This window comes from Dasypus novemcinctus, chromosome 9, assembly GCF_030445035.2.
Source record: "Dasypus novemcinctus isolate mDasNov1 chromosome 9, mDasNov1.1.hap2, whole genome shotgun sequence".
In the NCBI taxonomy this organism is placed as follows: Eukaryota; Metazoa; Chordata; class Mammalia; order Cingulata; family Dasypodidae; genus Dasypus; species Dasypus novemcinctus.
Genome location: NC_080681.1, coordinates 45,871,430 through 45,885,639, shown reverse-complemented (window position 1 = coordinate 45,885,639; position 14,210 = coordinate 45,871,430). Strand labels below are relative to the sequence as shown.

The window sequence follows — 14,210 nt, the reverse complement described above, 5'->3', positions numbered from 1 at the left end:
ACATTAATGAGAATTTAATGTGTTAAATGATGTACTGAAGATGTGTGTGTGTGTATAGATATATCATTTTTAATTTTTAGAAAGATGAGCATAATTACCTAAACACTTGCTACTTCATATGCATCAAGAAATAAAGGTGATATTAAAATTATTGTTTCTTAAGCATTTCATTTCCTAACATTTAGGTATTTTTGTCCTTTTTCTCAGAAGTCTGTCTGTCATGAATAAGATAATATTTTGATAGTATGTGCTGCTTCTTGATCGCTTACAGATGAACAACAGAGCCGGTCACCCATATGCTTTTTCTGTTGCAGGTGCTATGATACCCATTTGAAGTTGCGTTTCAAATCTTTGCTGGTTTTAAACTAGTTTACAGCCTAGATATTTAAAATAATCGTGAAATGAAGTTTGATTTATTTCTCTTAAGAATATCTAAAAACACTCTTTGCTGCTTTTCTCCTTACTTTTTGTTTTTTCTTTGGAAAAAACAAAATATAACGGATCTATTTCTGTATGTTTTAACATAAAGTTAGCATCTTTTACAGTTTTCTTTTGTTTAATAAGAATCTTAACTTTAAAAAAAACACTTTATGTAAGTCTGTCAATTGATTTATAGGTAGGTCAGTGGATTGCCTTAAATTTCTAGTCACAGGTTACCTGTTATAAAGATAGTGTGTATGTATCGGAAAGGAAAATTCTTAAAGGAGGAAGCATCAGACATTTTCCAGCAACATTTTTTTTGAGAGCATACTCCCCCTCCAAGACCTTGAAACTGTTCTTAACTTTTTTCCCCCCTCCTTTCTCAGAGAAGCACCCCTATTACTGTTATCTTGAGAAAGGAATATCTTGAAAGAGGATACTGAGTAACAGAAATCTAAAATACTGAAATCTAAACAAATTCTGGAAAAATACTGTAGAAGGATAAAGAGCATGTTATAACCCAAATCAGCTTTTATTTTCCTTTTTTCTTTGTATTGAATTAATGAAAATATACAAACTTATTTTTCAAAAGTAAATGCACTCCAGATTTAATTTTTAGATTTACTCAAAAAGGTAAGAAATCATGCTTTGTAATTTACTGCATACATATAAAAGAGATCATTTATCTATCTCTGTAAATAGATCCTAAGATGCTAGCTTTGTTTATTTGTATTCAAAAGATGAATCAGGTAAATGGGTTGGGTGGTCTGTCATTTCAGGCTGGTGCCGTGTAAGCAAGGTGATGTTTTCTTTTCCTTGAAATACGCTTTGTATGAGTAGGTATTAGTTGACTGTGGAAATTTGTTTATCCTGCCTGCTAAAGCTGCGTTCTTGACCAGGTTGGAGGACAAGGATAAGCATTGAGCAACAGATTTTTGGGACCAGTTATAGTAATCAGATAATTGGTAAAGGGGAGGTAACAATGCTAGATAATTGTAATTCTATAAAATGCTGGTTAAATTGCCTGCATTTTTATGCGGGCAACTGTCTATATTTCTCACGTTTTTGCTAACCCTTATTATTACCTGCAGAGGGAGCTTGTATATGAGATAAAATAATCAAGGCACTATAAATGGATAATTTCCCTTTTGCATATTATATTGTTAAAATATATTTTTGTTAGAGAAATATTGTTCTAAGGAAAGCAAAGTTTTTGGAGTTAGCCCAACTGTAGTGAAATTTAATATACTGAATGCCAAGTATTTGTCATTTCCTGTAGTCACAGATTGCAAATGTACCTTTTATCTTTTCTTAATTAGTGTAAATAACTTGAAAGATAATAAAGGTAGTTTCATTTTGAAATATTTATTTATTAATTTATTTTAATGATTGACTATTATCCTGGGAGAATGACTGGGGAGCTGTCTCATTTAAATAGTGGTTGCTTAGAGAGAGAACCCAGCTTTCTATATGATTTTCTAGATTGTGTAAAAATACAGGCAACATGATCACTATACATAAGCTAGTAGATTACATTTCTACATTTACTAAGTAGATCAGATTAGATGAGTTGCAAATGTGTTTCCTACAAACAAAAATTATCACTATGAATTAATGACTTCTACTTGTAATAATGGGCAAATTAGCATAGCGACATGACACTTCAACAGGGAAACCATCAATAAGGATCTAATATTAAATGATTTAGAAAACTGCTGACTAACTAAAAAAATGAATGCAGGCAAAATAGTACTTCATTAAAAACGGGTTTTATAAATTCTGTGCCAACTGAATTTGTAAGATTATAAATTGATATTCAAATATCTTGAGAGTTTTGAGTTCAGGTGTTTTGGCAATCAGGGTAATAAGCCTTTTGGAGCATTTAGATCTTTTTAGAGAACAGAATATATCACATTACCTTTCATATACTTAATTGTGGCAGGAAATCTAAAGATGTAATATATTAAATTTTGCTAAAAATGATTCAGTATTTTAAGTTTTACATTTTGGTATAGTAACGTTGGGAAAAAAAGATTACGCACTTATGCAACCCTAAAAAGAGATGTAATAGGTCCTTTTTCTTTTTTGTGATAGTTCCTTTTCCCCCTTAGTTTACCAAAGAATGATGTGAAAAAATTGCACTTTGCGTTTTAAAAGGGTTAGGTTCTTAATGAAATTCGTTGTTTCAGGTTTATTTTATTATCTTATCTATACTAATGCGAAAAGTCAGCTTATGAATACTATACAAAATAGCACTCTAAGTAAAGAAACCATTGTCTAATAAAGAGATTTATAGTACTGGCCCTGGCTATTCTGTAAGTTACCATCTCAGCATGGTCCTATGTTTTCTTAACAAGTCTGTGCTACATTAATGCAGAGCATTTTCACAACAGGGTAAGAATATCAGCAACAACAATTACACTTCAATAGGATTTTAATGGTATGTTGTACAAAATATACAAATGCTCCTTTTCCATAGAATTATCAATAGGTAGCATTTACTGCCAAGCTGCTTCTTTGTATTAAATAATATAACGAGATTCTTATGGTTGGTACTAAATATAATAGACACTGGAAAATGAAATAAAATACTGCAGTTCCTTATCCTTTCCCCCTTAATACCACACCTCCCTTCACAGTGAGGTAAGGGTTCCTAGAGAATTCATTCCAGGAAAATTGTTATTTGAAGCCCAGTAACTGTCACGGAGTGCATAACTTCCGTGATGTTATTGGAAAGACACAGCTAGGGTAAGTTCTACTCGTTTTGTCCATACTATTGCGTGGTTTTAAAATAGTGATTTTTGAATTCATTGTAAAGAAAATATATAATTTAAAATTAATTATTACTCTTGCAAAAGTATTGTTGTCATTTTATTATCTTGGGGATGTTGATGACAAAGAAGTTAATTTGTATCTGCTTTTCAGTTTAAAATAAGCCAGTCATTCTTTTTAAATTGCCAAAAAAATTATTAAATATTCTCGAAATACTGAAAGAGTATGAATTATGATAACATCCTATGCTCATTTTTATATGTCATTTAAAAGAATGTGAATGTATTATTCTTCTGTTTGAGCAGATTGTTTTCCTTCTTTTAATTGTATTATGAACAGAATATATTATGAAGACTTATCTTCAAGTAAGGTTAATATGTGTTATGAGTATAAATTTGAAGTAATCTTTTAAATATTAAATTCATTAAAATAGAAGTTTCATACAAAAAACCAATAATTTGTATGTGTTACATTGTTCATTAACCCAAAGTTGAATATTTTAACATGGTAAACACTTTAAAGGTTAAGTTAACAATACGTATATACAAACCCTTAAAAATAGGCAAAATTTTACATACACTTCTAGGAAGAGTATGGAATGCAAAACTATGAATCTGCATGTATTACTAGCTATACTGGAAAAAAAATTAAAATGCACCAATATTTTAAATTGCATAGTTAGAAACAAGGATTTTTAAATTAATGTTTTCATCTTAATTATAACATAACCAATCTTAATTTCTTTTTGCTTTTTGTGTGTTCCAAAGTAGTTACTCCTTTTGTCTAGATTTCCTAAAATAGAGATCAGATATAAAAATATTCTTTTTATGTGCTTTTTATAGGGCAGATTTTGTGGCACTACTATGTTATTTATTTAAAGCTTTATTGAAGAGTAAAAATGTTGAAATCTTGAACATTTGAAAATCAAATGTTTATTAATTTTTAAAAAGTAAATTAAAAAAGGCACAAATTTTGTCCAATAATTTAAACATTTGTATTACCTTTATATAATAATTAACATCTAAGGGAACATCTGGGATTTAAAATATAAGTACTGGTGCTTTCCATTCATGGGTATTTTTGTCTCTAATATTTTTGTGGATCTTGTATTTTAATATAAATATGATTAATAACTGCCTTTTGAGATTCATGTTTAAGAGAGAAAAGTAAAAACCCATTAGTAAAATTATTTAATCACTAATTTTTTTATGTCATATGGTTTTTAAATTTAGTTTATATGTAATACTCTGTAAATCAGAATTATTGATTCAAAAGGCATTGTTGCTTTGGCCAGGTATAAGTCAAGGCAGAAAAATAGTTCTTATTACTCATGTCAGAGGACTTAACTAAAAAGTTAGCTTTGGTTCAAGGAAATGGCTTAGCACAGCATTTTACACCTTGCCAGAGCATCATAACAAATGCTTTGTTATCTCTAAGTTGTAGTTACTGGCCCACCCTAGCTTTTGGCCAATGCATAAATAAATACCTGTACTTTTGAAATTATTCCATTAATACTTTGTTTTAGGTCTTTGCTAGTTGGGATTCAGATACCAGTTACAACACATTAAGGTATTGAAGCATACTTTCTAGAAGTACTGTTCATCATTGTATCTTTATAGTAATTTAGGGTCAATTAGTGCTTATAAAGAATTTTGTAGAATTATGGTGCCATAGAATTATAAAATAGTGTTCACTTGATGGTCAAATGTAACTTTTTACTTTTTTATTTTATTAATATAGTTGTTTCTCATAACCCCCAAAGTGTTTTGTTTTTTACTGGAGTTCTTTGTATTGTGTTATTAATAGGTAAAGAAGTACGTAAGTTCTCCTGACATTTCAGGGCTAGAGACCTGTAACTGATTTAAATTAGAATGGATTTCTGTAAAAATAATGGTTATTCAGTTAATAATGTGATTAAAAAATTCAAAAACAAATCTTAAGTATCATGGAACTCATGTTTTTACAGTTTAAATTTTCAAAAACATTTAGGATTGATTTTTAATAGCATAGAAGTATTCCTAACAAAATAAGAATTAGTTCTTTTGAACGGTGCTAAATTGAGTATCTTGTGGTATTATCAACCTTTAAGTATTTTAAAAATATTGGGTCTTATAGATTGCATTCACTAATAGCCTCATCCTCTATATTGCTTGTTAATTCTGTGAAAATCAAGAGAAGAATAAAAAGAATGTAGTTAAATTACCAGAATGCTAACTTTTTTTTTTTTTGGCAAGGTGTTAACAGAGGTGTTTATTTGGGGTCTTAGAATTGCATTCAGGGAGCACAGATTAAGGTAGCGAACCATATTGTGTCCCCTGGACTGTTAATTTTTAATTGGGAAAAAAAAACCCCTAAATTATAGCTTTGTTAGCTTACTTTATTAAAATTGATTTTCCTGTTTTTAAGACATCATCACAAGCTCTTACATTTTTATAAATTTGATATCAGACATATCTGCATTGTTTTTAAGAATACCTGTTCAGTATTTAATATTAAATATTTCTTCTGATAGAATGTTTTCTTCAGATGTTTTAATAATTTGATGTTAGTCATGTGAATTGATGACTTTATCTCCTTTTTAAAAAAATTAAAATTACACATAAAAGTGTAAGCTGCTGTTTTACTCCAAAAAGAGTCAGATATAAGTTTAGTGATTAGTAGCGATGTATAGGATTTTCATTTAGTGTGGATTCATTAATTATACGGTGGTATTTTCTGTAGCGTTTTCATGTGACTTAATATACATGAAGTGCTCCACATTTTTTAAAATATTTTTACCATGCCTTCATGATTGCCATTATTCAGTTCTTTTACAAGAGTCTTTTAATGTTTGGTCTGGTAATTGATAATTCATTGTAATATATAAAGGTAATCTTTTTATACTTGCCGACTTTTATTCAACCTATGAAAAAGCACCTATCTATGCATGTTTTCCTTAAAATATGAAAAATTTTAATTGAAGCATCTTAAGTGACAATTTGATTGTTTATACCCACTTTAAAATTGAATTTATGTTAAGAATAGAATGATTTTAAAGGAAAAAAAGAGATGTAGTTTGTATATAAAGACGGATTTGCACGGACCAACTACTTAGCACAATTGACCTGCCATCCTCCTTTACTTTATATTGATTTGTTACAACCACATTTATGAATATATATATATTTATGAATATATATATTTATGAATATATATATAATAGTTCTATATTATATAATATATATATAATAGTTCTTGACCAGGATTTAGCATTATCTTGATCTCATTTTTTTTGGCTGAATATTAAGCTCTATTATATAAACTTATACATTATTGTATTCTTGTAAGACTTAAGAATTGATTGATTTTTCTCTCCTGATCTCCTTTTCTGTTAGAATCTAAGAGTTGGATAAACTTCAGTTGTAATTTTACTAATTTGTTGAAATTATTAAGTCAATAATTAAAATAATTAGAAAGTCAAACTAAAAAAGTTAGGAAGGATTCCATGAAACGACATATAATTTTAGCTAAATAGTTAAAAATTTCGTTAACACTCCTTTATAAAGGTTTACTTTTGGACAGTATTGTAACTATACCACTCTGAATTTTTAAAGCTTTGTTTATCTTTTTAAACATTGTTTCCTTATGCTGAGTACTTATTAAAGATTAAGTATTTCACATCATTTTAATAATAAAAAATTGGTGAAATTTAAGTGTTATCATTTAAGTTAAATTTTTTTGAACTCTACCATCATGATGACAGACTTGAGGTAGGACTTGAGTTATATATTTATGCATATATTTTTCAGTATTTATGAATATATTGTGAAGTATTTTATCAAAAAAATTCAGTTGGAAATGCAAGTCCCCTGATTGGTAGTGAGTTTCCTATATGTGAACTTTGAGTCTTATATATTCTATGTGTGCACAGCAGATGAGGAATTGAAAAATAAATGGAGAAAAGCTCAGTTTTGGCTTAATATATATAAATTATTTTTTTAAATTTATGAATTCTTAATTTTAAATGTAATCAAGAGTTTTATATTTCAAAATATAGGTACAGGTAGTTAATGATGTATTTGTTTAGCTGAAAGCAGATGTTTTCTTCTTTGGAATTAACTTACATTCAAGACTATTAATTTAACTAAAACTCTTTAAACCAGACTTTGACCTTATAGGCTATTAATTGCAACATTTATAAGGTAAAATTAAGATCGTAAAGGTAAATTTGAATGAAGTATATCTTAATTTTTGTCAGCCTTGTCAGCCTTCTGTTTTGTGCAAATTAGTGTTTTCTCAAGGTCACAAGAAATCAAGACAGAATGATTCAATTTTTGCCATTGTCAGAGCTCTCATTCCCACATTTGATAAATTACATTGTATTAAGGTGCACAGTACTAAGCAATTCTTACCATATAAATGTAGACTTTTGAGTGTCCTATTGGAAAAAAAAGTCATAACCAAATTATCTTTTGAAAAATCTGCTTATTTTCTATGTTGGTGTATTCTTTTAAAGTAAAAACATGCTTCTTTTGTTCAGAGCAGCCATTTCTGAAAATGTTGTATACATGCAAGTGACAGATAAGAGATTGGATTTTCTTTAATAATTCACAATATATGGAAAGTTTTGGATTTTAAGGTATTATTTTTGGTTTTGTACAGTGCCGCAGAGGTTATTGTGGCAGCCCATGTGGTTTTAAAATGTACCTAGTTTGCCACATGCAGAAATGTGCCCTGTGGTTTTGAAATGTACCTAGTTTGCCAGAATTCACAGACACAAAAGTATGTATTTGTTTGCATTGGTCTTTAAGTCTGTATTTATAAATATTGTTTTTCTTTTTCATTTCCAAGAAGAATTTTACCTATAAATACATTTTATCTAGTTAACTATTAACTTCTAGGCTTTAATTTTATTCATTTTGATTTAAAAATCATTTATTGAAGCCCATCCTGGTGAGATGTACTGTGTGAGGATTGGGCTATCTAGGTACTTAGAATCTCTAGAGAGAAACCAACGTTTGCATAAATAATTATGAGGTAGCTAGAATGGCAAGCCAAGATGAACTATGTAAAGGAAATGTTATGAGATATAGTAAGTCAAGTGAATTCAAAATGAGTACTGTGGAAAAGAGAAATATGATCCCTTGGTGAGTATACGTATGTTTATGTTTAAGAGTATGAACTGCACAGAGAGTGTGAAGAGATGAAACTATGATGGTAGTTTGAGACAAATTTATAGAGGGCCCGCTTTATTTAGACTTTACCTTGTAGGCCATAACAGGCTAATATTTTTGAGAAAATACCTTTAAATAGTCATTGTAACTAATAAATTAGAATGGGAGAGTACTGGAAGGTGATAGAAAACTAATTATAAAGGTGTGTCTGATAGTCTAGGCAAATGGCAATGGATGTGACACATGGGAGAAATTTTTAAATAATAGGATAGAATTTGGAATTGATTGAATTGGGGGAAGAGGAAGAGTTAAAATTCTCAAAGTTTAGACTTAGGATTTTAACTACGTCACTCATTCATGCCATTAACCTGATTTGGGAGCAAGGGAGGAGGAATGAGCCCATTTTTTCTGATAATACTTTGAAGTGCATGCATCAAGGCTAAGGAATAGCAACTGCTAAAAATTTCTTTGGTTATAGTTGATATATATATATATTTAATACATGTATTTTATAAAAGAAGTTGTGAGCTTACAAAACAATGATGTATGATGTGCTGAATTCCCATACATTACCCCTCTACCAATGCCTTGTATTGTTGTGGAACATTTGTTACAGATTATGAAAGCACATCATCAGACTGTCCCCATTAATTATGGTTCATAGTTTACGTTGGTATTTTTTTACATATATATATTTTTAATGTGATCTTTGTGGAAATATAATTTTGCTTTTATAAAGATTTCTCAATATTCTTAAGTATATTTGCACATGTATAAAAGTCTTTTTTGTTTCAAATGCTGATGTAAAGTAAAACATTTTATGGGTTTGATGCTTAGATTTTTGGTATATTTGTATTTTACATAAGGTGTCTACTAGGTAATCAAGAGTTTTTAAAAGTCAACTACTATAATTTGGTTAGAAATTTTTCTTTTGTTAAATAATACCTTTGTCAAGATTAGACCTATTGAGACATTCTTCATTGTTAGGGCAATTTTAGTATCAGTCGTAATAGCTCTTTATATTCTTAGACTTCCTTAGCTACTAGCATGCCCCTTTTCAAAAACTTAGGAGTTTCTATGCCCTCAGGTTTGTTTATTTATTTATTTATTAAATATAATTTCTCTTTCCTATGTCTTTCTCTTTTGTTTCTATGAACATCTAATAATATTTTATTGGCATATAGAAAATTCCTAGCTACATATTGTTCATTATATGAATAACAAAGCCTTACAGCTTATAAGATAGCTTTTCAGTTCTTCATACCCAACAATAAATTTTAGGCTTCATAACTAATGTTTTGTATCGCATTAATTATGTGCGACATACCTGAACAAGAAGCACCTTTTCAGTACCTATCCATCAATTGATGACTTCCAAGTAGGCTCTCAATATGTTTTTGAATAAATGGTTATCAGAGATGCTAATGAAGCTGACCATAAACTTTACCAGTTTTATGTGTCTCATGAATACAAAAACAGTAAGGTGATAAGGAAAAGAGCTATAATATTGATTTTTTTTTCCTGCGTTAGTCCAAAAGTTTTCTTGCTTCTCTTATTTAGTGCTTAATACAGCTTAATTCATGGAAAGCCTCTCAGTAAATGTTTATTATCATTATTGATATAGATTAATTCTGGTGAACTTTGATTCACATATTTAAGTGACATCCATTTTGACATCCATTTTTACTCTTCAGATTTGTTTTTTTTTAAATATTTTCCATTAGAAATAAAATTGTACACACACATATGCCGGGCCATGTTGGAGTGATGGTGATATTTTGGTATATTCTCTCTTCCTCCTTTTCTGAATTCTGCTAAGGGTTTTCTATTACAGGGCTTTCCACTGTTGTTTCTACCTTTTGTAGGCGATAATTCTGTGATTTACCTGATGAACATTTGTCAAAATTGATGCTCTGATTCTGAAAACAGGAAGTATTGATGTCTACCTGTCTGCTTGAAAGTACCAATACTTGCTGCTTTCACTTTTACTGTGCAGCTTGGTAAAAGAGACGTGTGGTTTTGGTTATTTTATTGTTATATTGTCACTTGATTGTATTACCATGTGGAAAACATGCAAATAGGATTCTTTTTTGTAGTTCTTTTCCCTCGCCTATGATTAGAGCCCATAAATTCCTGCCCACAAATCATCCTGAATATGGGGAGCCTCCCCTGTATTAACAGTTTTAGAAGGAAGTCAGCGCCAGCAGAGGATACTAGTGAGAACTGTGTCCAGGTTTGAAGGCTTGCTTTTCGTTTTCTACTGGTGGATCTTGCTGAAGACTTAGTTTCATAAGGTAACCAGTATAAAATTAAGGGGTTGGACTACAATATGGTGTGTTGATACTGTAGTCTGAATTTATTTTATTTCAGTTAAGGAATATAAATATTAAGGAGACATTTAATTATAAGACAAAATGTGTAAAGAAAAGGGGTTTTGACAAATATTTTAACAAATCCATGGTTGAACAGTTATTTTTTGAAACTAGTCATTTTAGCAACCTGGGAAACAATGGCACTTAATATTTCATATAAACTTTTTGCAAAGGTGGCCCAAATTTTAGCTTTGTAGACAATTTCTGGTATGGAGGGAGCTGTTCTTCCATAATTCATTTCTTTAGTGGGAGCTTGGATATCAGAGGTGGGTTATCTTTTTTTTTTAAAGTGTTACATGATAGTTTTCTTGAATGATATGGTTGTTTGCCTTCCAAAAAGTATTCCAGTGACTAATATAAAAATCTGGTTAAAATCTTATTGTGTTCTTTTGTTCACAGCAGAGGCTACTATAAATCACTTAATATGAAACCGAATAACTATGGTTTGATTTAAAGTATTAATAATATCTAAATTTGTACATTCTAACTGGAGGGATTCAAGATTTCAATTTAATGAAATGCCGAACAATTTCTTGTATTTAATTTGATGAGTGTTATGTGAGAAGTCTGTCTTATAAAATTAGGACAGACGTATATATGAACACCATTTTGAGTCTAAGCATTAATATCTGTTTAATTTCGTATTTAATATTCAGATATCTTTTTGGAAATGACCTGCTTAGGTTATTGTCAAGGTTTTTAGATTCTTAAACTGAAGTTTATTAAATTGCAATTGCTGATCTGAAGAACAGTGGAAAATTAGAATTTAGGAGTAGCCATGGTTTTTCAACAGCCTCACTAGATCGTAAATAGAAAAAAGAAATAGTCCATAATGCCTTTTACATTATAGGCAGTATCAGAAACCTCAGTTGCAAAGTAAGGCTGAAGTTTAATTCTGGTTATAATTTTTTTTTTTTTTTTTTAAATATAGAGATGAGATATAAGCCCAAGATCAGCTGTTGAACTGAGTGCTAATGTCAGTTCTGTAATTTTGGAGAATTAAAAGGTGGGGACCTTGATTTTCTCATTCTTTGTCCTAAATGATGATAAATGTGTATTTTACCCAAATGTTACCCTCTATTTGAAAAAAATTCACTATTAGGAGGAATTCTACTGATGGAAACAGTATTCTTTCTAATTCAAAATACTGCTAAGAAAATGTATAGATATGAAGTGACCTTGTCAAAATATTACAAGAAAATATTTGTATTTTTAGTATTTCCAATTTTATTTAAAAGCACACTTATCAGATATATTCAATATATAATTTCAAATATAATATTTTTAAAAGTTTTAAATTTAAATATTGTAAATTTTTAAATGCTTTTGTAGGTACCATTACATTTTCAAGTATTTTCCTTTTAAAATCACTCAGCATCATGATCAGATGGTTATATTTAGCAGTAAACAACATGGGTGCAAAAAGCCTCAACTACAGAAAAAACTTCTGTTGGAATGCTTTACACTTTCCACAGAACATAAACTAAATCAAGTATTTTAATGAAAAACTTCAAGGAGTGTTCTCCTGGAGTTGGGTTCTGAGTTGTAGGTTTAGTTTCCCCTGTAGTTTTGGACCTTTCTGCCTCCTCACTTTACAGTGAGGCAGCTCAGTGATCTTTAAAACTCTTCCTTGAAGGATTTATAGGCTTCTATAAATGGTGAAAATGATGAAGTATTTTATGCTAATCAGTGATAAAACTTCCAAAGAAATGGATTCATTGTGTTTTCTGTCATAAATTGGCATTCTCAGTACTTAATTAAACATTTAATTTAAAAAATTGTCCTGCATAGAAGTTCTTGAAAATCTCTATTCACATCTCTAAATTTGCTCTGTTTTCAGAATTATTTCACACTTCTTTCTGAATTTCATTCACTTTGTCTTTTTACTTCCCACTTTCATGTAATTCTCATAGTTTCGTTTATTCATTTCCTCTCTCCTTTCCCCCTTCTTCTGCTTCCCTCTCTTCTTCCCTTCCCATCACAGACATTTGTTATGTGTTGGCTATTTGCCAGGCATTATGCAAGGGTGCCTGGCATGAGGTTACAGAAGTGAAAACCTTGTCTGTTTTCAGTTAGCTCACAATCTTTTAAAAGTGATCTTTCAGGTACTTTTGCTAGAAAGTTAAGCACATGGTACTCTGGGCCCCAAAAGACCATGTACTCCTGGTATGTTTGAGATTTAGGGAGGGAGGGAGTTAAATAGTCAAGTAACAGTTATAAACTGAGTCTTAGAAGAAGGAGTAGGAGTTGTCCGAAGGTATAAGTGGCAGAGATGATTCTAGGCAGAAGGAAAAGGATAAGTACGCCAAGAAAGGGACAGAGGTAAGGCTAACTTTATAAGCTGCAAGAACATAAAATCCAATTGCCTTAATATTTAGAAAGGAAAACCAGGAAATAAATAAAGATGGCTATCCTCAAATATTGAATAAAAGATATCCATTACAAATTATAACAATTTTTCAGAATGTTGGCTAATAACTTATTTTATATATTCACTGTATTAATATGATACTACTCATCAGAATCAGTATGAAGATGTTGCCCCTTTTTTCTAAAATACATTGAAATTGTCTCTATATTTGCCTCATTTCCTTACTCTCTGCTTCACTGTATTGCTTCAGTGCCTTGAACAAAGTATGAGTCCAGGAAATATTGTTATGTTTGGATTGAAGAGAATTAATGTTAAAGAAGGAGAAGTATTGAGAATTTTGACCAAAAAAATGTTAAAATAGTTAAAAAAGCCTAATTGAAGAGGATGGAAGAGCTCAATACCTACTGCTAGAGAAATGACACAGATAAGTATAGTAGGAATTTACTAAGGCAGAGATTTTTTTAGTTTGAAGTGGTCAGGTTTGCTCTGTGGCATGGATGATACTTGAACTATATCAAGTCTGTGGAGTTTCTTTAGGTGTAAAGAAGGGAAATGGTTTCTGTGTAGGTAAAAAAATCTTGAGTAAAACTTAGTTTGAAAGGCAAATATAATACATTTGACAGAAGCTAAGGGTTAGCTAAAATATTTTTGAAGTTAAAACTGTTTGGGATGTATTCCAGCTTTGCTTTTTGTCAATTTATTTTTTTAACTTTCTTTTTTTATCTCCTGCCAACCTGGAGAACAACTTACCTATTGATAAAATAGACATAGTAGATCTGTTTGGATAATTATATTACAGTGAGATAATGTATGTACCTATGGCAGAAATCAGTTCTGAGATCTGCCTTTGTCAAAATCAACATCCCAAGTGTTTTCTTTTTCTTAGATAAAAAGTGATCTCTAAGACTGATACCAGTTTTACACAGTTTTGTGGTTTTAGAGTGGTATTAGGAAGGTTAGTATGATAGAGATTGTCATGGTGGATAGAGGGTGAGAAATCGGCTATGAGGATTTTGTAGTTTAGGGAGAAGGAAGTCAGGGCAGACAGAATAAAAGGAGAATGGGAAGGGAATTAAGCCATTTCAGAGTAATAATCATAATAGTTAAGGTATACCACCTTAA

At 30.3% G+C, this 14,210-nt stretch overlaps 1 protein-coding gene across 26 annotated transcripts in view; it reads left to right on the top strand.

Moving 5' to 3' along the window:
- Positions 1 to 14,210, top strand: part of ADGRL2 (adhesion G protein-coupled receptor L2) — a 653,868-nt gene that overhangs the window by 469,287 nt on the left and 170,371 nt on the right. For 4 of the 26 annotated variants that reach the window (XM_058303301.2, XM_058303276.2, XM_058303291.2 and 1 more), the window contains exon 2: positions 11,649 to 11,723. The exons of the other annotated variants lie outside the window; for them this stretch is intronic. The gene's annotated coding sequence lies outside the window, so the exon portion shown is untranslated. The remainder of the gene's footprint in view (positions 1 to 11,648; positions 11,724 to 14,210) is intronic. 26 annotated transcript variants of the gene reach the window in all.